Genomic DNA, 25,530 nt, shown 5'->3' with positions numbered 1-25,530 from the left:
TCACACTGAAGCAACTTCTTAACATTAGAAATACCAAGGAGGTTATTTTAATCATGTGACATAAAAAAAAAAATGTAACCCTGTTAAAATAAAACTCAATTATCAAATATCTTGACTTTTCCTAAAAGATATACAACTGCTTATACCTAGAACGGCAGAGGATGTCATTTTGACCACATCGAAATTAATCCATGCAACCGCTTCCCTGGTGTTGTTAGTACAACACTTATTGTTTAGCAACAATTTGATGTGAAACCATGCTGAATATAAGTGAGAGCTATCTAGATGTGATTAATTCATAAACATTTGAAGAACTGTAGTTTGATAAAAGATGAATAATTGTTGGGATCAGAGCAGTGGAGGGTATGGTGGAAGTAGGTGGCTGCTGCCTGTGCAGAGCGGCAGGAAAACAGTCTAGAGTGTGTAGAACTAATCGGAGTAAATGAAGAGTGAAATCTGGAGCAAATCGGACGGGTTTTAGGTCTGAGGAGGTAAAGGGCAGCAGATTTGAGGCATGGAGGAGTGTAGAGAGAGGCTACAGGTCTGATGAAGAGGAGGCAGATATGGATGAGATTATACTTTTTTTAAATTCTACCTTTACAGACTTAATTTCCTTATTTTATTTTTTAAATTTTAAAATGAAGACGCCGATCAGTTCAATCTGTTTCACAGTGAGCGCTCTGTTTTTTTATACCTTCTGTATTTTAGAGTAACTAAATACGACACATTCTCCAGAATGTTCTTCTCCTACAATAATTGGATAATTTAGACATGTTAGTTATCAGTGTTGGGGAGTAACGGAATACACGTACCGCCGTTATGTATTTAAAATACAAAATATGAGTAACTGTATTCCGTTACAGTTACCGTTTAAAAAGGTGGTATTCAGAATACAGTTACTTTGTTGAAATAAATGGATTACATGGCGGTATTTTCCTGTTTCATATTGTCACGGGTCAGGACTGTTTGGGTTTTGTTTGACAGCTACGTTCTGTTGTTCCAGGCGGCAGCATTACGGTTGCCGTGGTTACAGGGTGACGCTGCTCTCTCTGCGACTGCGTTATTCCTGAGTGAGAGAGCGCTTTTTTGTTGTTGTTGTTGTACTAAGCTAATAGGCAGAGTGTTACAGGCATTGCCCTAAAGAATGTAGCCTCATGGGCAGTGTAGTCCGTGCTGCAGGGAGAATGGACTGCCATACACGTTATGTGTCTGTGAGCGCGAGGAGGGAGAAAAAGGAGAATGGAAAAGTACAAGTTGTCATCGAGCAGAAACGGGAGCTGGAAGCATGTAAATATAATAACAACCACTGCAGCCAAGAAGAGTGCCTGACGAGCCCAGTTGTAAGTAAGCTATTAAGACTCGACTGTACGCTGTGTTCCTGTTTTCCCCCCAAACAACAACAAGACAACAAAGTAAAGCTATTTTTCGGTTATGAGCCCGACACAGAACCCACGTAGTAATGAGCCAGAGGTCTCTTTACTATGGTTTGGAGCCACGGACCTTCAGTAATAGTAATAAATCACATTCATGTAGTTTTAAAAAGCATAATAATATATTCAGTTATCCAAAGTATTCAGAATACGTTACTCTCATTGAGTAACGTAACGGAATACGTTACAGAATACATTTTGGGGCATGCATTTTGTAATCTGTAGTGGAACACATTTTAAAAGTAACCTTCCCAACACTGTCAGTTATTGTGTTGTTTAGTATACCTTTTGTTTATTAGTAGATAGTAGAATTTATTTAAACTTTATGGTTTAAATAATTCAAATCATTTGTAAAACAAATAAAACCCCTAAAGAATTTAAATTCACATCTTAACTTCTTTATAAAATTATTTCTTTGCTGTTGATGATGTTGTTACAGGATGTGGAGGGGACTGACCACTCCCCCAGCGGTTCTAGTATTAAATCACAGTCTATGACATTCAGCCAGCACCAGCTTGCAATTTCCACTGGCCAAAAATATCTTTAAAAACTAGCAGTTAAGGGGACTCAAAAGTCGAAAAACATTTAGAAAAAAAGGTGTCTGCTGAGACTGATGTATCAAAACCCCATGTGACAGCAGAGGAGCTAGAGATTATCTGCTGTCACTCAAATGGATAGGATGGGCCAGTGCCAATGCTATATAGGATGGATAAGGATATACTATATACAGTACTTTTGGCCTCTGCATAAAATGCACTGCATTTAATTTTGGTGATGCTTTAAAACAGTCTCCAGAAGTACAGGAACTTTTTACTCATCAAAAGCTGATACGAAGATAAAATTATGGCAGCTGTCAATATCGATTAAAACTGACTTTGCTCGGTTCCAAGTCAAGCCAATCAGGGGAACTGCTGATTGATCCATTGCAGCTGTATCAAATACTTCCTTTGACAGATAATTAGATACACACACATACTCCTCGAATCCCCCTGAAAAAAAACAGATCAGGGCTTAAAATATGCTCTGCTGAACTTTTAATTATTGATCTACAGGCAATTCTCTGTGCCCTACAAACAACAGCTCTCTGAAGTAAACCAGACAATCCCAACCAAATGAAAACTTGGAAAATCAGAAATGTAAGAAAACCTTTAGCGTGTTTTACACACAATACTTAGAGGGTGGTGTTAGAGGTGCAGTACATATTCCAGGCTTTGTATCCTTTGTACTGGGTGTGGCAAGTTTCTGGTTTCAATAAGACAAAGAAAGCAAACCTGTGTGTGAAGTCGTTTTTGACTTCATGACCGCTGCCTTTTCCGAACCTCAATCAATCTTAGACTGTTCAATTCTTCTCCAATCCTTCTGAACACATGTCACAAATGATCAAACAACAACAATCACCAATTTTAAGCAAACAGAGCTAATTTTTTTCAAAGTTGGATGTAGTGACTAGAGATGGCACGATACCACTTTTTTATGTCCGATACAGATACCGATATCATAAATTTGGATATCTGCCGATACGATATGAATCCGATATAGTGTTTTTTAATCAACAAAACTGTTTTTTAAAATATCTTGCTGCATTTTGTATAAGTTCATACTCAAGTTTAAAACAACAACTAAGCTAAAGCTATTCTGTTATACCTGTATGCAAAAAAAAAATATTTCATAGTTCAGCAATACTGATCAATCTAATAAACTTAAACCTACACCATCCTCCCTATTCTGGTATTTTAAAGAGTACTTAGCATAAATATTAAGCAACCTAACTAATAGGGTTCCAACTCCCAGCAACAACAAAAATAAATAAATAAAAAATAGGGAACCACCCCTCACGCTCCACCTCATGATGCTTAATCGACGTAATCAACCTTAATTTGATGCAGTGTGGAAAAAAAATGCACAGAAATCAATTATTTTTCAAGAAATATTAAATAGATTCAACATCTTTCTTCAACAAAATTGCAGACTGCACAGATGGTACCTTCCCAAAGGAAAAAGTACTATAGCTTACTAGGGTATATATATATTAGACTTAATAGTCACTATATATAGTAATTGACTTCTATTCATTTTACATCAAATTAAAACTTTGGGTGTCAGATAATTATTTATTAAAAGCTAGACATTTTAAATGAGATGGGGCGATCGTGGCTCAAGAGTTGGGAGTTCGCCTTGTAATCGGAAGGTTGCCGGTTCGAGCCCCGGCTTGGACAGTCTCGGTCGTTGTGTCCTTGGGCAAGACACTTCACCCGTTGCCTACTGGGGGTGGTCAGAGGGCCCGGTGGCGCCAGTGTCCGGCAGCCTCGCTTCTGTCAGTGCGCCCCAGGGTGGCTGTGGCTACACTGTAGCTTGTGTTACGTTCCCCTGAGGGGTCTAGGCGGTGAGGGGGGAGTAACAAAAAGTGTCCAGGTCAGAAAAAGGAGTCAAGGAGGCAAAAGGGTTAAATCAAAGAGTTTTATTAAAGTAGCTCAACTAAAAGAGACAGACAAGCCGCTATCACCATTTAAGAAAACAAACAAAACTCAGGCGTGGTCAATAAAGTAAAACGTAAGCCAAAAAGAAAGAGAGCAGCTCACTAGCTGCAAACCACAATAACACAGCTCACTAGCTGTAACCACTCACAAACACACTCAGCTCACTAGCTGTAACCACACTCATGGCACTCAGGCCCAGAGCTCACCTTTCCCTGGGCTTAAATACTTTTAATTACTGATGTGAGTCAGCTGTGTAACAGGGAAAGGTGGCACCTCAGGCAGAAGAGGTGGTGGGACACGCTCACACAGGCACCTTCAGGAGGAGGCCCTGCTAGGGCCGTAACACTTGCCATCACCAGTGTGTGAATGTGTGTGTGGATGGGTGGATGACTGGATATGTAAAGCGCTTTGGGGTCCTTAGGGACTAGTAAAGCGCTATATAAATACAGGCCATTTACCATTTACCAATAAGAAAGAAAAGTATGTCTTTGTGCCCCCTTTTCCCTGTTAATGCCCTATCGGCCCCCCTGGCTAAACTTTGCTAGATCCGCCCCTGCACAGTTACCAGCCGTCAGCTACGTAGGAAAAGATCCTCGAGTAGAAAGTAATATTAAATAAATTCTAACAACAGCTTATCAAGCTTAAACGTGCTGCTGTTGTTTATCCGCTGGTTTCCTCTTTCTGGTGCAAAGTGGGCCAAAAACAAACAAGAGAGACGGACTCGCGACAGAAAAGCCGATCAGCTGATCATTAAGCAGTTTCATGATTGAAGTAGCAACAAGAAGAGGCAGTCGCTTGTTAAGCTTAACGCAGGAATGCTTTACAAACATTCAGAGATGGACTTACACACTTGCTTTACTTCTCTCGGGAATAACTTTGTCGGAGATGAAATGCCGGGTTGCTAGCGAAGCTCCAAATGCTATCCAGACCACCGACAGGTCCCGCATGCCACAGCCGCTCTATCACGTGATGCATACTGCTCCGACGTGCTAACGTTCTGAGGTGAGTTACGGCGTGTTGCAAGTTTTGTGAGGTGCTTTCGTGATATTTAATGGATCGGATTACATTTTTTATTTTTCTCCGATATCTGATCCAGTAATTTAGGTCAGTATTGGACCGATACCGATACGTAATATCGGATCGGTCCATCTCTAGTAGTGACAGGAATATTCCCAAAGCTACAGTCAATTCTGCTACTGTTGTTTCTGCCACAATGGAGGACTGTTCCCATTCATCACGGTCTGTCGATGTACGTTTCAGACAACTAAAAATAAACATTTCCAATCTCTCGGTAATCAGGAACGTGATGTAGGTACACAGTGTAGAAAAGACACAAGGAGCACTGAACTAACACCGAAAATTACAAAAGACTGGCAGTCTCATTACCAAAGCAAACCACATTAGATACCCTTTGGAAGCCTGATACAGATGCTGCACTGTGTGGCCCTCTCGCTCTCAATAAGCCTTTCTATCCATCTTTCTTGCTGTTGATATGTCTCTTGCTTTCTTCGTCTGCCCTTTTGTTGCTATCGTTCTTTATACCCTTCCTCACTCTTTGTCCCTTTGCCTTTTGTAACTCTGTGTTTATTTTTCAGTCAACAGAGAGACTCTCTCTTTTCTGACCAGAAAGATATATTCAAATGGAAGTTGAAGAACAGAATGATGCATTATTCAAAACCCTTCACAGGAATAAGGGAACAATGATAGGCAAATTCCTATTAAAGTAGGCGATATCCTGGCAGGACAAAACCAAAGACCAAAGTAAAAAAAAAAAGTAAGCAGCAGTACAACTCCAGAGGGGTGTTTATGTGCAAAAGAGACTGAGTCATTTTTGTCAGCAAGCCATCTCTTTTTAATTCCCAGTCATTAGAAGATTTAAGCTACCACAAGTCGTGCATATCAAGATGACAATGATAATCTTTCAAATCCACCATACAATATAGTGTGCACTGTGCACTAAGTCATGTGAAAAATCAAGAAACTGAATCCAGGACAGTGCCAACTTGGCGTAGAACACGTGGAGCCTTCTGGGTAAAAACATGACCACCAAATCCACCAGTCCTCCTTCAACAATGTACTGCAGGACTATACTGGTTGTTCTCTTACTTTACACCTTAGCTTTTTTACAGCTTACCATCACAGACTGATAGATTGACGCAACACTGTCAGAGTTGCAGGCTCGATTACTGTTGGTTGGTGTGGCAATCATCGGAGAAACAATAGCTATACTGGTGTGCATTTTAAAAAATTTGAATACCTACTAGCACTATGGGGGCCATGCAGCGTCTAATCAAGTAGTCACACACAAACACCAGATAGCATTTTACACTTTCATTAGTGCTAAACTGTAAGAGGGTTCTTAAAGTTTTGATGGCTGGCTGCTTTGGGAACAGTTGGTGACTGCCTGGCAACCACCGGTCACCAAGGAAAAACGAGTATTCCCCCAGTGAGTGGTTGCTCAATCCCCATGCACACATGCCTAGAGCTTGGTCACTGACCCCCTGATAAACACTGTTTGCTAAGGAAAAGTGCATATTTCTCAACAGGCTAATGAGTGAATGCTTGCTGGCACTTGTTGGAATTGGTCACAGAGAGGTATGCAGTGCTGCAGCTTCATTGTGGTTTGCATCACACTTCGTGGCTTCGTAGTTAGTTTACAGTTCAATTTTCTTATATACAGTAGTGCCACTTCACAGCACCAGTTGCTTTAAGGCGCTTTATACTGTAGGCCAAGAAACCCCAACAATCACATGACCCTTTATGAGTGAGCACTTGGCAACAATGGGAAGGAAAAACACCTTTTTAACAGGAAGAAATCTCCAGCAGATTCAGGCTCAGGGAGGGGCAGCCTGTCTCTGCTGTAGCAATATGCTAGCAGCTGACGCAATCGAGGGGAGATTTTTGGTGTAGCAACTTCTCTGTGACCAGTTTTTAAGCAATAGCCATTAACTTCTCACGTTTTTCTCCATCAACCAGGGGATAACCAATGTTACCAGGGGGGTAGGCCTTTTAACAGATGAGTTGTTTTAAATGTGTTTGTATCAGCTGAATTCATCAGTGTCAAAAACAAAAACATAATGTGAAGCACAACATTGTTTTCTCATGCTCACATGAAAATGATACACCTGGTCTATGGACTGTACTTTGTGAATCCTGGTATTAGAGGACTCAGTCAGTTTGCTGATCTATATAGTTTGTAAATAATGATGTAATTTTGCCAACTGTAAGAAGTTAAACAGCCAGGGGTTATGCCTACAACTTTATTTTGTATTTTAATGCTTACTTTGCACTCCTTTGTACTTGACATGCTGTCATCTCAACTTGCAATGCCAGCAGAATTCATTAATGGATAATTAAAGTAGTTATTGAACTGTGGCATCACCTAACATTTAGTTACTAAAAATATTGAAAGAGACTGCTGATATATTGTGGCACCCCTTCTGACCTTCTGACATGGTGATCTGTTTAGAATCACAGGGAGGCAAGTCTTGTGATTTTATCCAATGGGAACAAACAGTTTGCCAATAGCTTTTGGCTATCTCAATGTGCAAGTAAGCACGCTGTTTCCCCTTGCTTGATCGATGCTTCTCGATTAGGCTTCCGGGGCCAAAAGAAATGCAGCAACTTTCCTATTCCTCAGATACACAAGCCCATTCTCATTTAATCTACAGAAAAAATGCATGCACAGACACATTTGCATACCTCTTCCTCCGCACACATACCCGCAAACAGATAAACCGATGTCACAGACAAGCCCACTGACGTCATTCGTCCCCTGGTATTTAGCACAAACGTCAGATAGTGTAGAGTCCTGCTAAAAATCAATGAGCATTTGCAACAATCAATAGCTGGGTTCCTATGAGAAGTAATTAGAAAGGCAAACATGCAGTGCTGCCTTCCTGCTCACCCCCACTGTAGGCTCAAAACAGAGTTTTACAAAACAGTGATACTCGAACAAGTAAAATACACAGATTAAAGCACGAGTAACACACTGGTCCTCATCCAGTATGAAAATTGGTTTAAATTAAAGACTAGTTATCATAAAGAAAATGTTGAGTTTTTATGAACCTATTTGTTCATCTACAACAGCCTTTGGCTAAAAAACTTCAGTGTATTTAAGTACATCTATTAGAATAAGTGACAAAATCACATAATAACTGAGTCTGACCGTGATGCCCAGCAGCTATTCACTTCACTGCTTTGAAAAGGATGTCATGACTGAAATCCTCTATCGAGTTCCTTTTGTACAAAATCTTACTTACAAAGGCTTTCATGTTACATGTCAAAGATTATACGTCCTTGAATGACCGCTCTGGTACTAATAAGATGTTAATCAGAGGTGTGGACTCGAGTCACATGACTTGGACTCGAGTCAGACTCGAGTCATTAATTTTATGACTTTAGACTTGACTTGAAAAAATGTTCTAAGACTTGTGACTTGACTTGGACTTTTACACCAATGACTTGGGACTTGAATTGGACTTGAACCGGTTTATTTGAAAAGACTTGATATTTTACCCCAAATATAAAATTTAACATGCATATTATATAGAGATTGAAAATGTGACGTCATTCACGGGTAGAACCGCAAAGGATTCTGGGAACTCGTGGCAAGCGGTACTAGCGCACGCAGGCTTTCAATTAAAATCAGTTATACAGCGATAAAAAGAAACACAAAAATGTCAAGAAGCTGTTGTATTATTAACTGCAATAGCCGGTCGCATGACAGCCACGGGAAGCCGACGGGTAAAGAGATCGGTTGTTATCGGATTACGACGTTGAAGAGAAATTGTTCAAGCCATGTTTCCGAAGTAACAAAGAGGTGACGGATGGACTGGATAGCAGCCATTCAAAGATCAAATATAACGTCCCAGAACACTCCAGCTCACAGGTTAGTCTGCTCCAAGCATTTACACGAAGGTCAGTGTTTTTTAGTAGTTAATACGTCATTTTCATAACATAATTAGTGATATAGGTTACAAGCAAGTCTGGCGCTGAACAGAAATTGTCGCGCTATGCTCCTTTGTTTATTGTGCATAAATAGTAAATTGTCCTGACACAATATTGCGTTTCGCTTCTGTTATTATGGTACATTGACAAAAACATATACTTTTATTCACAGGATAAAACAGGTTTTTTGTATCACTAATTGCCCAGTACGATTACAGCATACAATATTGTTGTCACTGCTACATTTCTGTGATGGATACCAGAAATTATTTCCACTACTAATTAATTACCCTTGAGCTCAAAGGTCCTATTAATAAACGGTTAACGAATGTGTATTTATGACGACAATTTGTGAGACTGGTAAACTTATGATACGTACGATGGTCTTTCGTTCTACACGGTGCATTTCAAGGTCCTGCACCCATCCGTCGGTAAACTGTACCTGGACTTGTTGCAGTGACCTGAAGTTACTAAACTTCATGAGTGTATGCACTCACTCCAACAACCGTATGATTATAAATATGCATATAAATATGCTAAGATGAGATAGCTGACTTCATCTAACTAGCAAATGTTGTCCAGGCTACGTTGGTGATGCAGTTTTTTTTTTTAATGTGTATGATATTTTTGTCATGCGATTTTAAAGCCGGTCCTACAACCGCATCCAAGAATAACATGCAGCTTATCTCAGAACTGTCGGTGAAAATTATTCTTGGAGCTAGGTTTAATTGAGCTGCATTTTAAAGAGGTGCAATTTCACAATTTGTGTATATTTTCTAAGTTCACTATTTTGTCATGTGTTGAGAAAAACACAGATTTTAAAATTACATGGTCTAATATTTACATTTAGCATATAACTGCAACATGCCTTTTTTTTTTTTTTTTTTTTTTTTTAAAGACTCGAAAGGACTTGAAATTCAAAGTTTCAGACTTGTGACTTGACTCGGACTTTTACACCAGTGACTTGAGACTCGACTCTGACTTGCCTGACATTACTTGAGACTTGACTTGAGACTTGAGGATAAAGACTTGAGACTTACTTGAGACTTGCAAAACAATGACTTGGTCCCATCTCTGATGTTAATTCCATACACCTGGCATGAGATCGTATTGACAGGTGTTAGAATGATCTTACCTGAAGTGCTTTATTACTGTGCCTTATATTAATCTCATATTAATCAAAACTGCCCATATAATCATATAGAGTAGTGTTAAGTGGACACAGGCCTGAATAATAAAGGCATTAGAATAGGTGTCCTCCAGTCGTAGACTCTCGCCCATGTTTGCCTGTAGAGCAGTAGATAAGAGGGAACCATCTTATCTAAGTTACTGAAATGCTGTTGTTTAGACTAGAATAGGGTGCCCGGTAATAAAACTGTCAGGTGCCCGTCACCATATTGAGATCCGCGGCAACGTGTCTTGCAGGACGCATCTCCCTTCTAGAAGTATTGTCAAAGTGAAAATAAAGTGTTAAATGGTCTACTGAGCAGTGTTTTGTCTTCCATCGGATGCCTCTGAGGAATCAAAAGAACTCAGTGTGACTTAAGGATTATATATATATATACATACATATATATACATACATATATACATATATATATATACATACATATATATAATATACATACATATATACATACATACATATATATAATATACATATATATATATGTATATTATATATATATATATATATATAATATACATATATATATAATATACATATATATATAATATACATATATATATAATATACATATATATATATGTATATTATATATATATATATATATATAATATACATATATATATAATATACATATATATATATATACATATATATATATATATATGTCAACGGCATATGTAGGTCAACGGCTTGTCATTCCTAGTATCAGTAGTGTACTAATTCAGCAATGCAAGATTTCAATTATGGGCAGGTTCAACTCTAACCAATTTCTTTTCTTTTTTTTAACAATATGGTAAACTGACCTTTTAAATAAGCTATGAGGAAAGCTACAATGGTTTATTTAAGAGGGTAAAAGTTTGCTTCTGTGAAGCTTGAACAAAGGGATGATGGCAACAAGGTGTAGGCGAGGCTAGAGGAGGTGAAGGATGAGATGTCTCCTGCTGCCGAAGCTGCTGATGAGTCAGGACATGAGAGCTCCCACTGCCTCATCTACAAGCTCAAGTTGGTTAAGAAGAGGCTCTTCAGCTACCAGTTAGCTAGCTTTATGGTTCTCAAACATTTTTCTTAGTTTGTATCAATATCAAACATTTTTCTCACCATTATTGCTTATAATAATGGTGTTAAAAGGTGCCTTTACTAAGGGCCGCAGTGGTAAATAATAATAGCATTGTGCAAAAGTCTTAAACCACCCCTCATTTCTTTTTTACCTCATCTCTGAAACATGTGCAAACATTAATAAAAACATAGTATATAATGCAAACATTTATTTGCATTATTCTAATAGAAAAAAAGTTTTTTAGCCTCTATAACATTTAGTTAAGAAAAAATATCTTTGAGTAACATTAAGAGCACGAAACTGTCTGCACATCAAAATGAAACTTGAAACTCACCCGATAACGGGTAATAGCTCCTTTACTTTGAGATGGGGTTCAAAGAAACTAAGTCTATTGTGCTACATTGTGTGAAACCTCTGATCCCGGAGTATCACTCCATAGCTCTGCAGGTATGTGGATTCCGGCATCAAAATGACGATGCACATTACATCCTCTGAAGGCAGAAATTGTCTCGTGGCAAATGGATACATCAGCCTCTTTTTACACTTTATAAAGATACATGCTTTTTTTCACACCCCAGTGGAAATTCTCTCCCTTCAGCATCAACTTTTCATCTTCTTGAAACTTGTTTTAATATGCGTGTTCTTTTAAAGCTGCAAAACACGCCTGTCTATTCAGGTGGAGTGCTACTTGGAGTGTTCGGGGGGCGAGCTGTGCAGATCACAGCCACAACCGGGTGAGACGAACTTTAATAAGAATGTAAAATGATCTGTGAGTTAGATTAAAACCTTGGATTATGGATTTTGGCTCAGGACTTTGACACACGATGTACAAAACGCATATTAAAAGCATAACTTCTGATTATTGCTGTGTGGGAAAACTGGCTAAGCCATGTTTGTAATATATAGATAAATAGCACTTCTCCATAGAGTAATCAAATGAGAGATTTGTCTCATTTTAGTTGGCAAACACTGATTGCTTCCTTTTCACTGTATTCCTTCTGCTGACTGACGATGAGGAGAGGATAATATGAAAACAGCAAAAAGAATGAGAAGCATAACAGACAGATGACAGGACAGTATCATATAGATAGACAAGGCACAGATATAATACAGTATGTCACAGTTGAAAAAGGAGCCTTTATCACATAATAGAAATAGACGCTATCAGAGCAGGGTTGGCCAATTTTCAAAATTGAAGTTTTACCAACATATAATCTACCATATGACTCCTTCATCAACACCAAGACCCTTTTCCTTCAAGATTTTACTCCTGCTGCTGAAAAAGAAATAATAAATAAAAGAAATAAATAAGAAAGCTGAATGAGAAAATTGCAGTCATATTGTGAAAGGCAGCCTACTCACCTGACTGAAACCTTTTGCAAGACTGCGGTGCCTCACAGCTTGTTTTCATTTTACACTGAAATATCATAATAATACTGCAATTATCAGATGGAACTCTAAAGATTTTTTGACTGGGCTGAGCCCCCAACGGATCCTAACAACACCTCTTGCTCTTGATGCATGTGTTGTATTAGTGGCTGTGATGCCGGTGCTTATGAGGCATCGCTGCGGGGCGGGTGTTTACGTGGCAGGGAGGGACACTCTGCAGTACCCAGTACAGTAAACTGTCGTGTTTTCACAAATACCAATGTGAAGTAGCTTCATTTTGGCAATGCTGAGAGGAAAGGTCATTCTTCACTTTTTAGCTTTTATTTCTCAAAATAGTGAATCATGTTTTCATCTGCCGGTTATACCCTGCATTAACAGTATCATATATTGTTGTTTGTTAGACAAATGACAAACTGAGTTCACATTTTTATGTCCAAATTTGAGCCGGCACACTTGAGTTCAGATAAATTAATCAAGTAATTTTTCTGTTCAGGAATGTAAGTTAACGACTGTATAATAATAATAATACAATAATAATTCATGTATAAATACATTTTTGCATTAAAAATATCATTCTGATTGAAGATTAAGGAGCCTGCACACACTGGTGGATCAGCAATTATTAAAAAATATTTTGGTAATTATCAATACTGTTAATTTAGAGTAGCTGTGGCATAAACATTAGACTGGGTGGTGATTGAATAAATTTGTTAAGCACTGTTGTGCTATTGTCCTATTGTACTATGTTCATCATGTTGCTGCACACCTTGCTGTAGCTGGCCAGAGAGTGAACTGTAAAGCCAAAGTATGTCTAGAACGTTGACGTATACAGCACACAACTTTTGGAAAACCCTCCAAAGTTTGCACCTCGGTTTTCATTGCATTTGTGAATGCATTTTATATCTTTTATTTGAAGTCGTTTTACATAAGCAGTAGAGGAAAAAAACAACAACAGAGAGAACCACACACACACAAACACATGCCGTAGCATTCGTTTGAAGTTCCAACTCACCTGGAAAGCACAAACTGGACTTGATTGTTTTAGTGTTGGTCCCTGGGATGATGCTGTCAAGAGAAAAAGAGAGAGGTTGTAAATTACTTAAACATACCATAAAATACATATATTTTTTCTTTTTGTCCCTTCTTTGGTATTCTTCAAATCCATTCGATCTGGCAATTATAGAAGCATACAGATTTCCTCTCCTCAGTGAGCCCGCTATCTATTGTTAAAAGTCTATGTCAAAATGTTCGACAGAAGAAAACAACAGAATAAAGGACCAAAGATCTAGAGCAGGGATCTCCAACTCCAGGCCTCGAGGGCCGGTGTCCTGAAGATTTTAGATATCACCCTGGGTCAACACACCTGAATCAAATGATTAGTTCATTACCAGGCCTCTGGAGAACTACAAGACATATTGAGGAGGTAATTTAGCCATTTGAATCAGCTGTGTTGGATCAAGGACGCATCTAAAACCTGCAGGACACCAGCCCTCGAGGCCTGGAGTTGGAGACCCCTGATCTAGAGTTTGAGATCTAACTGAAATGAATTGGGATTTATTGTCCATCTCCATTTTTTAATAAATAGGTCGGCTTATACTTCAAGAGTCTGTGATTTGTCTTTATACATCGTGTAATGTCCACACGGTGCCTGGTCAGTGTGTACTGTGTAAGAATACTACAGCATTACCTGCTTATATGAAACAAGATGGAACAAAAACAGCATGGTCAAGAGTTAATTAGAATTTTTAATAGTTCTGAGAGACAGTAAAAGTTTTACACTTGAGAGACGAGACAGCACTTGATGCTCGCTCTTGACACACTTAGTGGATGCAGGTATTGTTTACGTACGTGTGCCTGGTGAAGTACAACAGGATGTAACCTTTCCTGTTGCATAAGGCACTCGTCTCATGAGCTCCTCTCATGATACTAATTATCCTGCCATATTGTTCCAAGCACTTAGACTAACAATCAGTTTTTGGTCAAGTTCAAGTGTTTATTAAATATAGAGTTAAGGTGCTTTTGTGTGCACTTACAGAGGCATGCACATAAAAACATACACACACATGCACAGCTGCTATCCAACCCCCCGAGGGGTTTCAGCTGAACCAGAGGTCACTCTGCAAAGCTCCATACTCCCGTTCAATCTGTCTCAATGCACACAAATAAACATGAAAATTGAACAGTCACAAGGACAGAGAGAAAATGGCACAAAAGCAGATACTTTGGTGAAATAAACTAATAATTTACACTGATGTTAGAAAGATGAAATTTGTCTAAGCTCAGTGCTGAGCTAACACGCTTAAAGACTTGGGGCGGGGAAAAATATAATATACAGATACATTTCAATTGGAAATAACTGGCTCCAAATTAGAAAATAAATATCAAGGCAGCACACAAAGTGTTCCATATTGAGCATATTTGATTTTTCTAACACTCTCAACAGAAGCTGGGCAGGCAAGGCGGGGACGAAAAATAAAAATGATTTAAAACGAGTCAAAGTTGTGGAGACGGGCTCTGATTGTTTTCGAAAATCACGGTGTTTCAGAGTTTGTCCCGCTCTCATCTCCCTCACTGAATGACACCTCGCATTTTACCAGCTGACGAGGACAAAAAGGTAATGTTAATTCAATTAAACTCAACTGAAAAAATTATAGGATCACTTGCAATGACTTAAGCTTAAAAGGAGCTAGACTATTTTTGGATACTGGCTCCGTTTTCATTCATTTTTAGTCCAAGTGTTGTACCTAATCATTTTCAGAGAAATGTTTTGTTTGTTTGTTTGTTTGTTAGGTCTCTTAACGATGACCTTTGATTTATTCAAGCACAGAAAAGGCATCGACCTTAAGAAGTGAACCAGTGTCGTGTCTTAGCAAGGAACCAAGTTTAAAGTGTCTTTAGGCACTTTGTCACTAACAGCCTGTTTCAAAAACACATCATTTGTTCCCATTTCTTTAGTTCGTTCTACAAAAAATACCATCGATAACACAGTTTGACTGACACATAATAGTATTTTTGCACTAACAAAGATCTCAGTGAAAGTGTGGCTGTAAAAAAGCTTTCTAAAGGAAGGAAAACACGGAGAAAAGGCTAAAGTATGACAAATTACACGAGTACTTGACTGAAAATTAGTGGCAACAGGTCTTGTGAAGAATCAAAATTTGACATTTTTGGCTCAAAACAGAGTACCATCAGATTTAATCCACCATGCAATACCACCTGGAAAGCATCTGATTGGCCTAATTTTTCAGAGTGACAATGCTCCCAAAACAGCATGGAAAGAAGGTTATATTCCAGCTATGATCCAACCTTAAACTACATCGGGGTGCATCTGCTCTTCCAAATGTTCTGAGTCCAGCAAACCATTTACAGGAAGTGATTTTATTTTGTTTAGGTAAAGAACCCTTAAAATATCTCAGGGAGACATAAATAAGGACATATGCAGATGGTGAATATAAATTATAAATTCACTTGCGCTCAGAGTGTAGGAGAGGGGGGATATCTGACACATATCCAGCTACATCTGCTGCTGCAGCTGACTGAGCCTTTGGTGAGAAAACGAGGCAATGTGTGCGTGTGTGTGTGTGTACTCATGTTGTGAAGAAATAGATTTGTTTACAAATTTCCATAGTGGTGGTCCACAAAAGCAATTCTCCGCAGAGAATCGGTAGTTTTTGTTAATAGTAATGTTTGATTTGGGTTTGTGGTCAGGTTAGACTCAGGTTAAGGCAAGCAGCAGCCATAGTTAATATTACTGTAGGCCAGTGAGAAGTTAATGTAAGTCAGTGTAATGTCTCCTCAAGTGATGGAAATAATTCTGTGAGTGTGTGTGTGCTGTCACTTTATCACTTCATTAATTCCTGGGGACATCCAACAGCTTGAGGGAGCAAGTGACAGAACAAGAAAGGAAGACGAGAGAAGCGTGTGGGAGGTGAGACAAAGGCAAGAAAAAAAAAAAAATCGCAGTGGTAAAGCGGGGAAGATGATTGGCTGATTTTCACACCAGCTAAGTCCCTGAAAACAGAAAAACACAGTGATATGCTGGAACCAAGAGAAACCTTTGGCTCCTCACCAGGACTGAAATCTGGCACTGGAAGCAGACAGCAGCTGCTACATGCACTACACTTAACACATCTTTGTCAGTACAGTATACACACTGAAGAAGAAAACTTATGAATTTTGCAATCACTTACTCAAACAGAAACCCATTACCACAGTGAGTGCACTAACACCATTCTGCGTACCTCTTGCACTGTTCCTTATTTTCTGTCCACAATGGTGAATGCTCATATTGGTCTTATTAAAAATCCTAAAAATGTTAGAAACAGTAATAAAATGTCTGCTTCACCGGGTCACAAAGCTCAGATCATCTCAAGTTGGTTGGTCTCAGTCCAAGAAAGCACCACGATGTAGTAGAACAGGAAATTTGCACTATGGATGTGTAGCTGATAAATTTGCACGAAGAATCAAAGACGTTCCGAAAGCAAACGGAGGACCAACCCAGTACTAGCAAGGTATAATTAAAGAAGTGCCAATGATTGTACATTCAATCTCCATCAGAATTAGTTATTATCCTTTCAAGGGAGATATAGGCCCACAAATTACTCTTTTTCTTTTTAGACATAATACTAATACTCACTGCACACCCATCAGCTGTACAATTTATTGTCTAACAATATAATAACTCTGTGCCCTTGACAAGTAGCTGAAAAGTTAAAAGCAATTTAAGAATCACTTATTTTGGGCATATTTTCAGTTGTTTCATTTAAAATACTCTGATGGCTGATAAATTCATAAATCACTCCTCTTTTTTTAATGGGAAAATAAAAAGCCTGACAGCAACCCTTTCCTCTGTGTTTCTGTTGCATTTTTAAACCTTCCTCATCTTTCTTAGTCATTATTTCATCCACCCTGTTCCCTTTTCCCCTTCTCACTAAGGTGACATAGTGCAGTCGAAATGTCACAGGAGCTAAAAGTATTGCACTATGAATATTTCCCCGGCCGGCTCCAGACCTTCTGTCAGGCGACAAACTTCTCGGCTATTTGTCCTCATTATAGAACAGCCTCCGACTGCCCACCTTAATTCCCTTTCCCGTTCCTCAAGGGTCTCTTTTCCACCCCTGCTTGGCATGAGTCATTTTTACGACCACCATTTTGGCTCCCATCGGCCCTCGCCATCTACAGTTAAACCCAGCTTGGCGAGTAAATCTGCAGCTTTAATTAAAATAGCTTCTTTTGTAGCACTTTCCATCCCTCTGTCCTCTTATCCCTGGTGACATAATGGTGCTGGGAACTTCCCTCTACAGAGCTGATTCAGAAGAACTAGCACTTGAAATAATGGAGGTGTGCTGCTTTATGATGAGTTAGCAAGATGAGTGAGCAGTATCTCATTTTATCTCCTCATCTTCTTCCTTTGACCTGACTTTCTGAGCAAAGGAAAATTAGAAAGGTCAGGAGCAGAGGCTACATCGATAAGAAGAGTCAAGATAATAGAAATGTGAAATATGCAACAGAAATCAATGAGGCAAAATCAGCATGGGGTACTTTTTCAATCAGAACAAGCTTTCCGTGCCTTCAAGGTCAGTCTTTCTTGAGGAAACAACGATTTTTGAAGCCAAATCAATGAGACTCATTCAAGCCGTTTTCCCACAATATTGTTGAGGGACTGACTTTGTTGCCATTGATTAGCTGATTTATCGCCTGAATCTATTGTGGGCTCACAATAAATGCAGATCCGCTCACAAGAGTAGCAAAGTGTTTTACAAATATGCTGGAAGAGCTTACAGCTGTAACTTCGCTGTGAGAACAAGAGTAACTACACAAAAGCATTGTGTAGTAATGACCACAGTGGAGCTGCAGGTCAGTGGAGATGCACACTGGCCCAAAAAGGCATTTCCTCAACACAAAATTATTGCAAAAAAAATGACAAATACATTTTCATGAACACTTCAAAGACCCTGAAATGACTCCCATTATCACGATTTGATCCACAGTGTTCATCCAAACCTGAAGTCTCAGCTCCATCAGTGACTCATCAAGTCATTCGGGATATGTGTGTATATTAGGGGTGGGGGAAAAAATCGATACTGTGTAGTATCGTGATATTTTGTTTGCTAATAATGTATCGATACAGGGACAGCAGAAATCGATATTTTGTTACAAAAAGGTTTTTGTGCTCTGACTTCAGAGCATGTTGATCCTTTTTCTGAGCAAGAACCCTGACATTCCTTCACTGTCCAAATGTGTTTAACCTTTTTTGGCAGCAATAAACATGACAGTTTACTTATTTTAATTTAAGACATGTTTTATTTTAATTAAGTTTAAAACTTTTTTATTTAATGTAAAATTATATTTTGTTTTAATTTACTTTCAAATTCTTCAGTTGCTGAAGGGGCTGCATAGTTTTCACAAATTGCATAGTTCAGAATAGCTATAATTGTACCAGATGGTTGCATTCAGTTAAGTTGGACTAGACTGTAATACAAACCGTTCACTTTGTCAACAATAAAACTGACTGAAATGAGAGAAAGACTGAGTGTGAGACTTTGATATTAGATAAAATGAATATTGATAAAGTTTACCTTTATGTACAGAATCTGAATATCGCAAAATATTTTACAAAATTGCAATAATATCATATCGTGCGTTAAGTATTGTGATAATATCGTATCGTGGGATGTATGGTGATTCCCACCTCTAGTGTATATGTGTTCTAAACACGGATGTCGAGAAAACCTGCAGTAATGAGGTTTTTGTCATATGTGCCCACCACACATCCTACAAGTCCTATTGCACAAGTCCATTTACCATCCCACATTCTCTCCTTATCTTCTCCTTTTTTCACTTTTTTCCGTGTTGCTCATCTTCTTTTCCTATTTTTCGCTCATCTTTCTTCCACTCATAAAGCAAGCTCTAGATGCACTAATAACATAACCCTCCCTGCGTCTTCTTTACTCTCTCGCTCTTATTTCCTCTCCTTTCTTATCTTCACCCCTGAAGGGGATGTCTGTCTCCTAACCAGCTGAAGCAATGCTTCCGCTGGTCTGCGCCTGGCCCCTATTACCAGAGCATGACAAGGAGCTGCAGTGTCGACTTGTCAGCCTAATAAACATCCTTTATGGCACCCGCCTGGGTGTGTTTTGAGGGGAGTCAGCCAGCCACCAAGCAGTGGACCATTGATTTTATGGATGGCACACAGTGCTTACACTTCTACCCGTCTATTATGCAGTGGACAGGCTGCAATTGTTTTGCCATGCACAGCCATACTTATGACACTCATACTGCCAGAGGCTTTCTATTTAGTTTCAGACATGGTTACTGAGCAAGAGGCAGAAGAGAAAGACAGAATTAAAGAAACCAACACAGGTCAAGTATGGCAGGACTCAGGGCAGATGTATATTTAATCACAGGCTGCTTTATCACACCTTTTGCACAAGACCTTCTATACCCTTTGCGCAGCAGGTCAAGGTCAATAAAGCTTTTATATTTTCTCTTTGTCTCCAACTTCTTTTCTTCTTTTCCATAGCACGGCAAAGGTTAGAAGTCGCTCAGCTGCTGAACAAGCTATTCAGCTAATTTCCTCCTCGGCCAGCCCGAGTATCTGACAGCATTAACTGTTCCAGGTGCAAATTCACTGGAACAAAAAGGAAAAGTAAAAAAACAAAACCTAAACAACAGAACAGCACCTCTCTGAATAAGCTGTGAGTTCAGTACCACGGACAGCAACTTTTCTTGCCCACCAATTAAGTAGCAGAAGTGAAGGCAGTGAGCCGAAAGCAAAATGCGTCTCTTTAACCTTTGTCCTCTAGCACGTTATAAATATTCAGAGCATTCGGATATGTCATCTTAGCAAGCAAGCAGCGTAGGCTAAAAGCTCATTAATATCAAACGTAGCCATGGAAAAATGATAAAATATTAATCGAATGCTTGACATAGAATAAGTATGCGGTTTTGTTTTGAATGATTTAGTGGTTGTTTCCCGTTTATAGATTACATGTCAAGTCTTTTTTTTAATTGTTATTGCTTTTGATAATATGTAAAGTCCCTCGCTTTTCTGAATGTTAATAAAGCCAGTTTACTGACCTGTGATCACTGACAAACAGGTCAGTTGGTCACCTGAATGATAAATAATTTAATTCTACCTTAAAGACACACAAGTGATATATACAGATACAAGAGCTAAGGATCAAGGAAAGCACTTAGTGTAATCGTGAGCCTATCTTGCACAAGTGGGGGAAGGTCAAATTCAGACTAATGCACCTTTGATTGTATTTGCTATTTGTTGAACTGGTCGTGTGTCATGATACAATGAAATAAGCAATGCCGAGGAAGAAACAACCTTAGAGAGCTTTGAGAAGCAACAGCACTAAGGCAGGAAAAGCTGCCAACCCGTAAAGCTGTCATAGCGACCTTCACTTACCCCTAGTATTGATGGTCCAATCATACAGAGAATATGAATAAGTACCTTCAGGGATTACTTAAAATGAGGCATATTTCTTGGATATGTCTAAAGAAAGAAGAATAAATCATGCGGTGGCTTTACGGCATCGCCCAGAGAGCTGAAGAAGATGAATTTCAAAAACATGTTTTCCTCACTCTTTCCAGCTGTTGTGGTCAGAATAGTGATAATGACACTTTACTGATTAAACAAACATTTTACAAACACTTTAAGAGAATACATTTTGACTGTACACATTTTTTTCTTATTTGCTGACAAACAAGGGAAGTCCTATTATTTGTTACATTACAGCATTTCAACTACTAGTGGCATAATACTGTTTGGCCTGTGCATACTGGTGGGAAACTGGTATACTTAACTATACTGAGAAAAATCAGGAGAGTGTAGATGTTAAAATGTTTAATTTTAGCCTGTTGCTAAGTGGTTGCTAGGCAACCTGATGGCATCAAGCACAGTTCAAAATTTGTGGATATAAATGAGCTGTTAGTGTCATTGAATTTAAAATGATAGGATGTCTTTTTAAGGCGGTGCATAAATGCTAAAAATGTGTCACTTTAGCCTGTTGCTAAGTGGCTGCTAGGCAACATCATCACATTATAAGAACCTTTGGATTTGGATAAGAACCTTCAGTGGCCTAAGATGTACTGGTGTGCCATGTTTGGTCTAACAAACAAATAAACAAACACAGGCTGGCAGACAAAGGTTTCTTGCAGTACAATATTAAGATAGATATTATCTCCAGCAAATGTGCTGCTACGAATCTTGGAAAAAACAAAATAATGCCAACACTTCTCAATTGTGGGATCCCTGAGTGAGGTTCAGACCCCAGATAAACTGAATATAGTCCAACATTTTACTATAGATGTTTTAAGTGTGTAAGAAATTGTGAAATATACCATGCATGTTGTTTTTATTAAAAATAATCTATTAATCTAATAAGATCTACTTTTAAAATATTTTATTTTTATTAAAAATATTTTTTTAAGTTGTTCTACCTTTAAAAACAAAGTAGCAGAAAATAAAGACACTGTGTTAAATATCATAAAGGGCTATTATGCTGCTCTATCTACTTTCTGACATTTCGCTGACGCCTGTTTCGTTGTCGTCCTATACACCATGTGCCCTGCTGACTGAAACCTGCATTTATTCACATATTTTGTTTTGTTTTTTAAGCTCTACTGGTTATTTGATTAAAATAAACTATTGATGTAAAAGAAAGTGCAGCTGTAGTCTATTGGATTTTCTCATTAAAAACATTTGTTTTTAACTATAATGGTCAAAATGTAGTAATAAGCATATCTTTTTTTTCTCTTTCGTTTCTTTTTTTAAGCCAGGAAGTCATGCTGCATTAGACTGTCTGCCCACTAGTGTAGGAAAGCATTACAGCCAGTGGCTCTGCTCTCTCTCCCTCTTTGTTCAGCTTTTCTATTCATCTTCTTTAGCTTTCCCCACTATAAATAGAAGGAAGTGTCCATTACTGTTGCTGGACTCCTAAAAGACCCCGTTGTACTTTCCAATCTCTCTGTGCCTGGTTGTAACTCTGCTTTCAGACACTGGACGTACCAAACACAGTGGAGCATTCTACCTTTTCTTGTTGGCTAAAGTTATCCGATGAAGAGCATGTTTAAGGTTTTAATTTTAACACCTGATAAATAATCATAGGCTATAGTTAAACTGTAAAACTTTCAAAATATGTTTCACTGATACTGTGCTTTATATCTTGTGTGTAAACATAATAACTGAGACATTTGTTTGGATTTTATAGCCTTTCTGGAGGTGGAAGACTGATTTTTATTTTATTTATAGAGGCATTATTATAAAGACAAGCTGGCGCAGTATACCTAAAAACCATCTGATTCATCTCTGACACAAAAAGGATCTCTTTATGACTCAGAAAATGAGCTTTGATTTTCTAATATTAAAGAAAAGATCAGACCATGACAGCAATGGCCTTACATTAGTGCTCCAAAAAAAAAAAAAGGAAAAAGGCTGAAATGGAAAAAATGAAATTCTTTGTAGGCTGCAGAGCATATTCCTCATCTAATTGAACAGCTCTGAACATGTTGATGCATTATCTATTATTACAAGGCGCACGAGCTGAATGTGAGTGGATAAATAAAACACAAAAGTCAGTAAAAAGGCTGATGCATTATATGTCACGCAACAAATGCAGGGACAGTAGGAAGATTTCACACACGCAAATAATCATGCAAATTCTTTGTGTACTGTAAATTTGTATTGCAATAGTGTCGTCAGTGTCCACGGGAAAGAAAAAAAATGTGACAGTTTGGTAATCACAGTGACAGGAGCAGGATATTGGATTTTACCTGCTATGTCCAGGAAATGACACATTTATCTATTCAGTATGTTAAGAGATAAATGTACACATGTGCTGTACTCATGCACTGAATAAATGTCTAACGCACAAGAAACACACTCACTTAGATGCACGTGAAATGCGCCGCCCCACTGAGGCCGCCACGAGTGCAGGGGTGCTCGCTCACTCATCAGCTCAGAAGTGAAACAAAGAATTGCTGTCAGGAAAAGGCACAGCACAGCAGGGATGCGGGGTGGGGGCACATCACTTGAATGCTGGACAGGTTTCTATCGATTCTGTCAGGTACACAGCAGCGTTGGCAACTGAGTTCATTTTTGTTAAAATAAAGAAACAAAATCTCATGTTTTTCCTTTTATTTGTGTCTTTTGTGCGAAGAACAAATGCGGAGGTGTTAGATAACCCATGAAAGCTCCCAACCTCTGACAGGTTTGCCAGTTCGTTTGATCAGGCAGCCCTTTGGTCAGATGACTGACTGAACAATTGCTACCACTTCAGAGTCCATACCAGTCTCCTATAGGAATACAGATACGTGTTTTTTTTAATAGATGCAACGATCAACTGGCTGATTATCAAAATCAAATTAGTTTCAGCTGATCAAACACAACAGGTTGGTGCTTTAGCCTGAGTGCACATTTCTAGAAACATAACTGCATGTAGTGATAAGCACTGTAAACATGCAGATGATTACAAACACAGCAAAGTGATCTGCATAAAGATCAGCTATCTAAAATGAAATATGTGCCAAGCTCGCGCTGTAGCATGTTGCATTCTCCTCCTTTTCATAAAACAATCTGAGCACACACTCATTTGATTCTTCAGTGCAATTTAGTAAAGTGTAACTGCCGTTAGACTTTTATTGGCTTCAACGCCGACAAGATCAGCTCAGCTCAGAGAACACAGGGAAGCTCAACACAGCATGTTAACACCACCAACAACTAAAGGTGTAATTACAGCGCAAACGCTACTTTCCACCTTTTGGAATAAGGCTGAGCTGTATTCACAAGGGGTCTCCACAGTGAGTTGCCCCACATATTTGATATCACAGATTTTTTTATGCTCTCCTAGAAGTGAACTGGAAATCTTTAACTTGTTAGGAAAATGTGTAAAAAACTACACTATGGAGCTGCTGTAATTACGCTGTGCAGATGCATAAAGCTAGATAAAGTGTTATATGTTGTTTGCAGTTGAATGTAATTGGGCAGGAAAGCTCTGTTAAGTAACCGGATACTGACATGGACTAAATGTAAGAGTCACTAACAGAGGTGGCAAAAATACACTTTTTTTTTTTAACTTAAGTAGAAGTACAGATGCCTGTGTTTAGAATACTCCAGGTCAGCTGACCTGCTGGTTCTTCTGGATTTCCACAACTGATTTCAACAAGATGTCAGCAGATGTTTCAAAGCTATCTTGGCTGTTGGCTACGGTATATTGTCTTTATACTAAACAGTATACAGTTGGTATAAAGGTGGACTTCAGTGAATTAATCTACCCATCATCATCTTAAATGCGAATTAGTCTACTACAGTTTATGTAAACCAGCACCGACACAGCAACTGTGCGCCAGTCCAATACAGTGCTTTAGAATAAATTCACCACAGTAGCTAACCTTGTATTTTAATGCGACATTTGAATAACACAAAATTAGCATAGCTTGTTTTGCAGGAATATCATATATGTAATTAAAAATTATGACATTATATGTAATCGTTAAGTCTGCAGTTTATTAAGTGTCACTAAGCAATCCTTACCTTTAAATACAACATCTCTTCTTCCTGTCCCGTCTATCCTCCTATGTCTTTCTCCATTTTAGACTGAAGTCATCTCATACTCTTTTCTCTCCCTGTGAAATACAGCAGCTGGACCATGCTTACCTCCCATCCAATGTGGACGCGGATCAGCTGGAGGCACACCCTTTATGCATTCTCCTCTTCTGTAGCGGTAGCTAGATGCTAGATACACCAATGGTATCAATATGAAGCTCCTATAGGGCTGCCGCAAACGATTATTTTGATAGTCAACTAGTCACCGATTATTTTTGCGATTAGTCGACTAATCAGATCATGCATCCATTGAATGTATAACGTACAGCTTGCACCAGCATGCATCTGCTCCTATATAACTATCATTAGCTTACAGCTTTAAGTGTTTAAGGTATGTGCTAACTAAAAATAAAGACAAGATGATATTTTATAAAATTTTAATGAAATTTGCAGATTGTTTCGGTGAAGTTTAATAAACTCAGCCG

The 25,530-nt window shown here is 38.6% G+C and overlaps 1 protein-coding gene across 2 annotated transcripts in view; it reads right to left on the bottom strand.

Annotated features, from left to right (window-relative positions):
* The window catches only part of tnr (tenascin R (restrictin, janusin)), a 209,678-nt gene that overhangs the window by 130,230 nt on the left and 53,918 nt on the right, over window positions 1-25,530 (bottom strand). Inside the window, exon 2 of one of the 2 annotated variants that reach the window (XM_026149494.1) lies at window positions 13,505-13,557. The gene's annotated coding sequence lies outside the window, so the exon portion shown is untranslated. Of the gene's footprint in view, window positions 1-13,504; window positions 13,558-25,530 lie in introns of those variants that run through there. The other variant, XM_026149491.1, reaches the window with a different exon arrangement.

The sequence above is a fragment of the Astatotilapia calliptera genome, chromosome 18 (assembly GCF_900246225.1).
Source record: "Astatotilapia calliptera chromosome 18, fAstCal1.2, whole genome shotgun sequence".
NCBI lineage: Eukaryota > Metazoa > Chordata > Actinopteri > Cichliformes > Cichlidae > Astatotilapia > Astatotilapia calliptera.
Note: the sequence above shows the minus strand (reverse complement) of the source record. Positions and strands in the feature narration are given on the sequence as shown.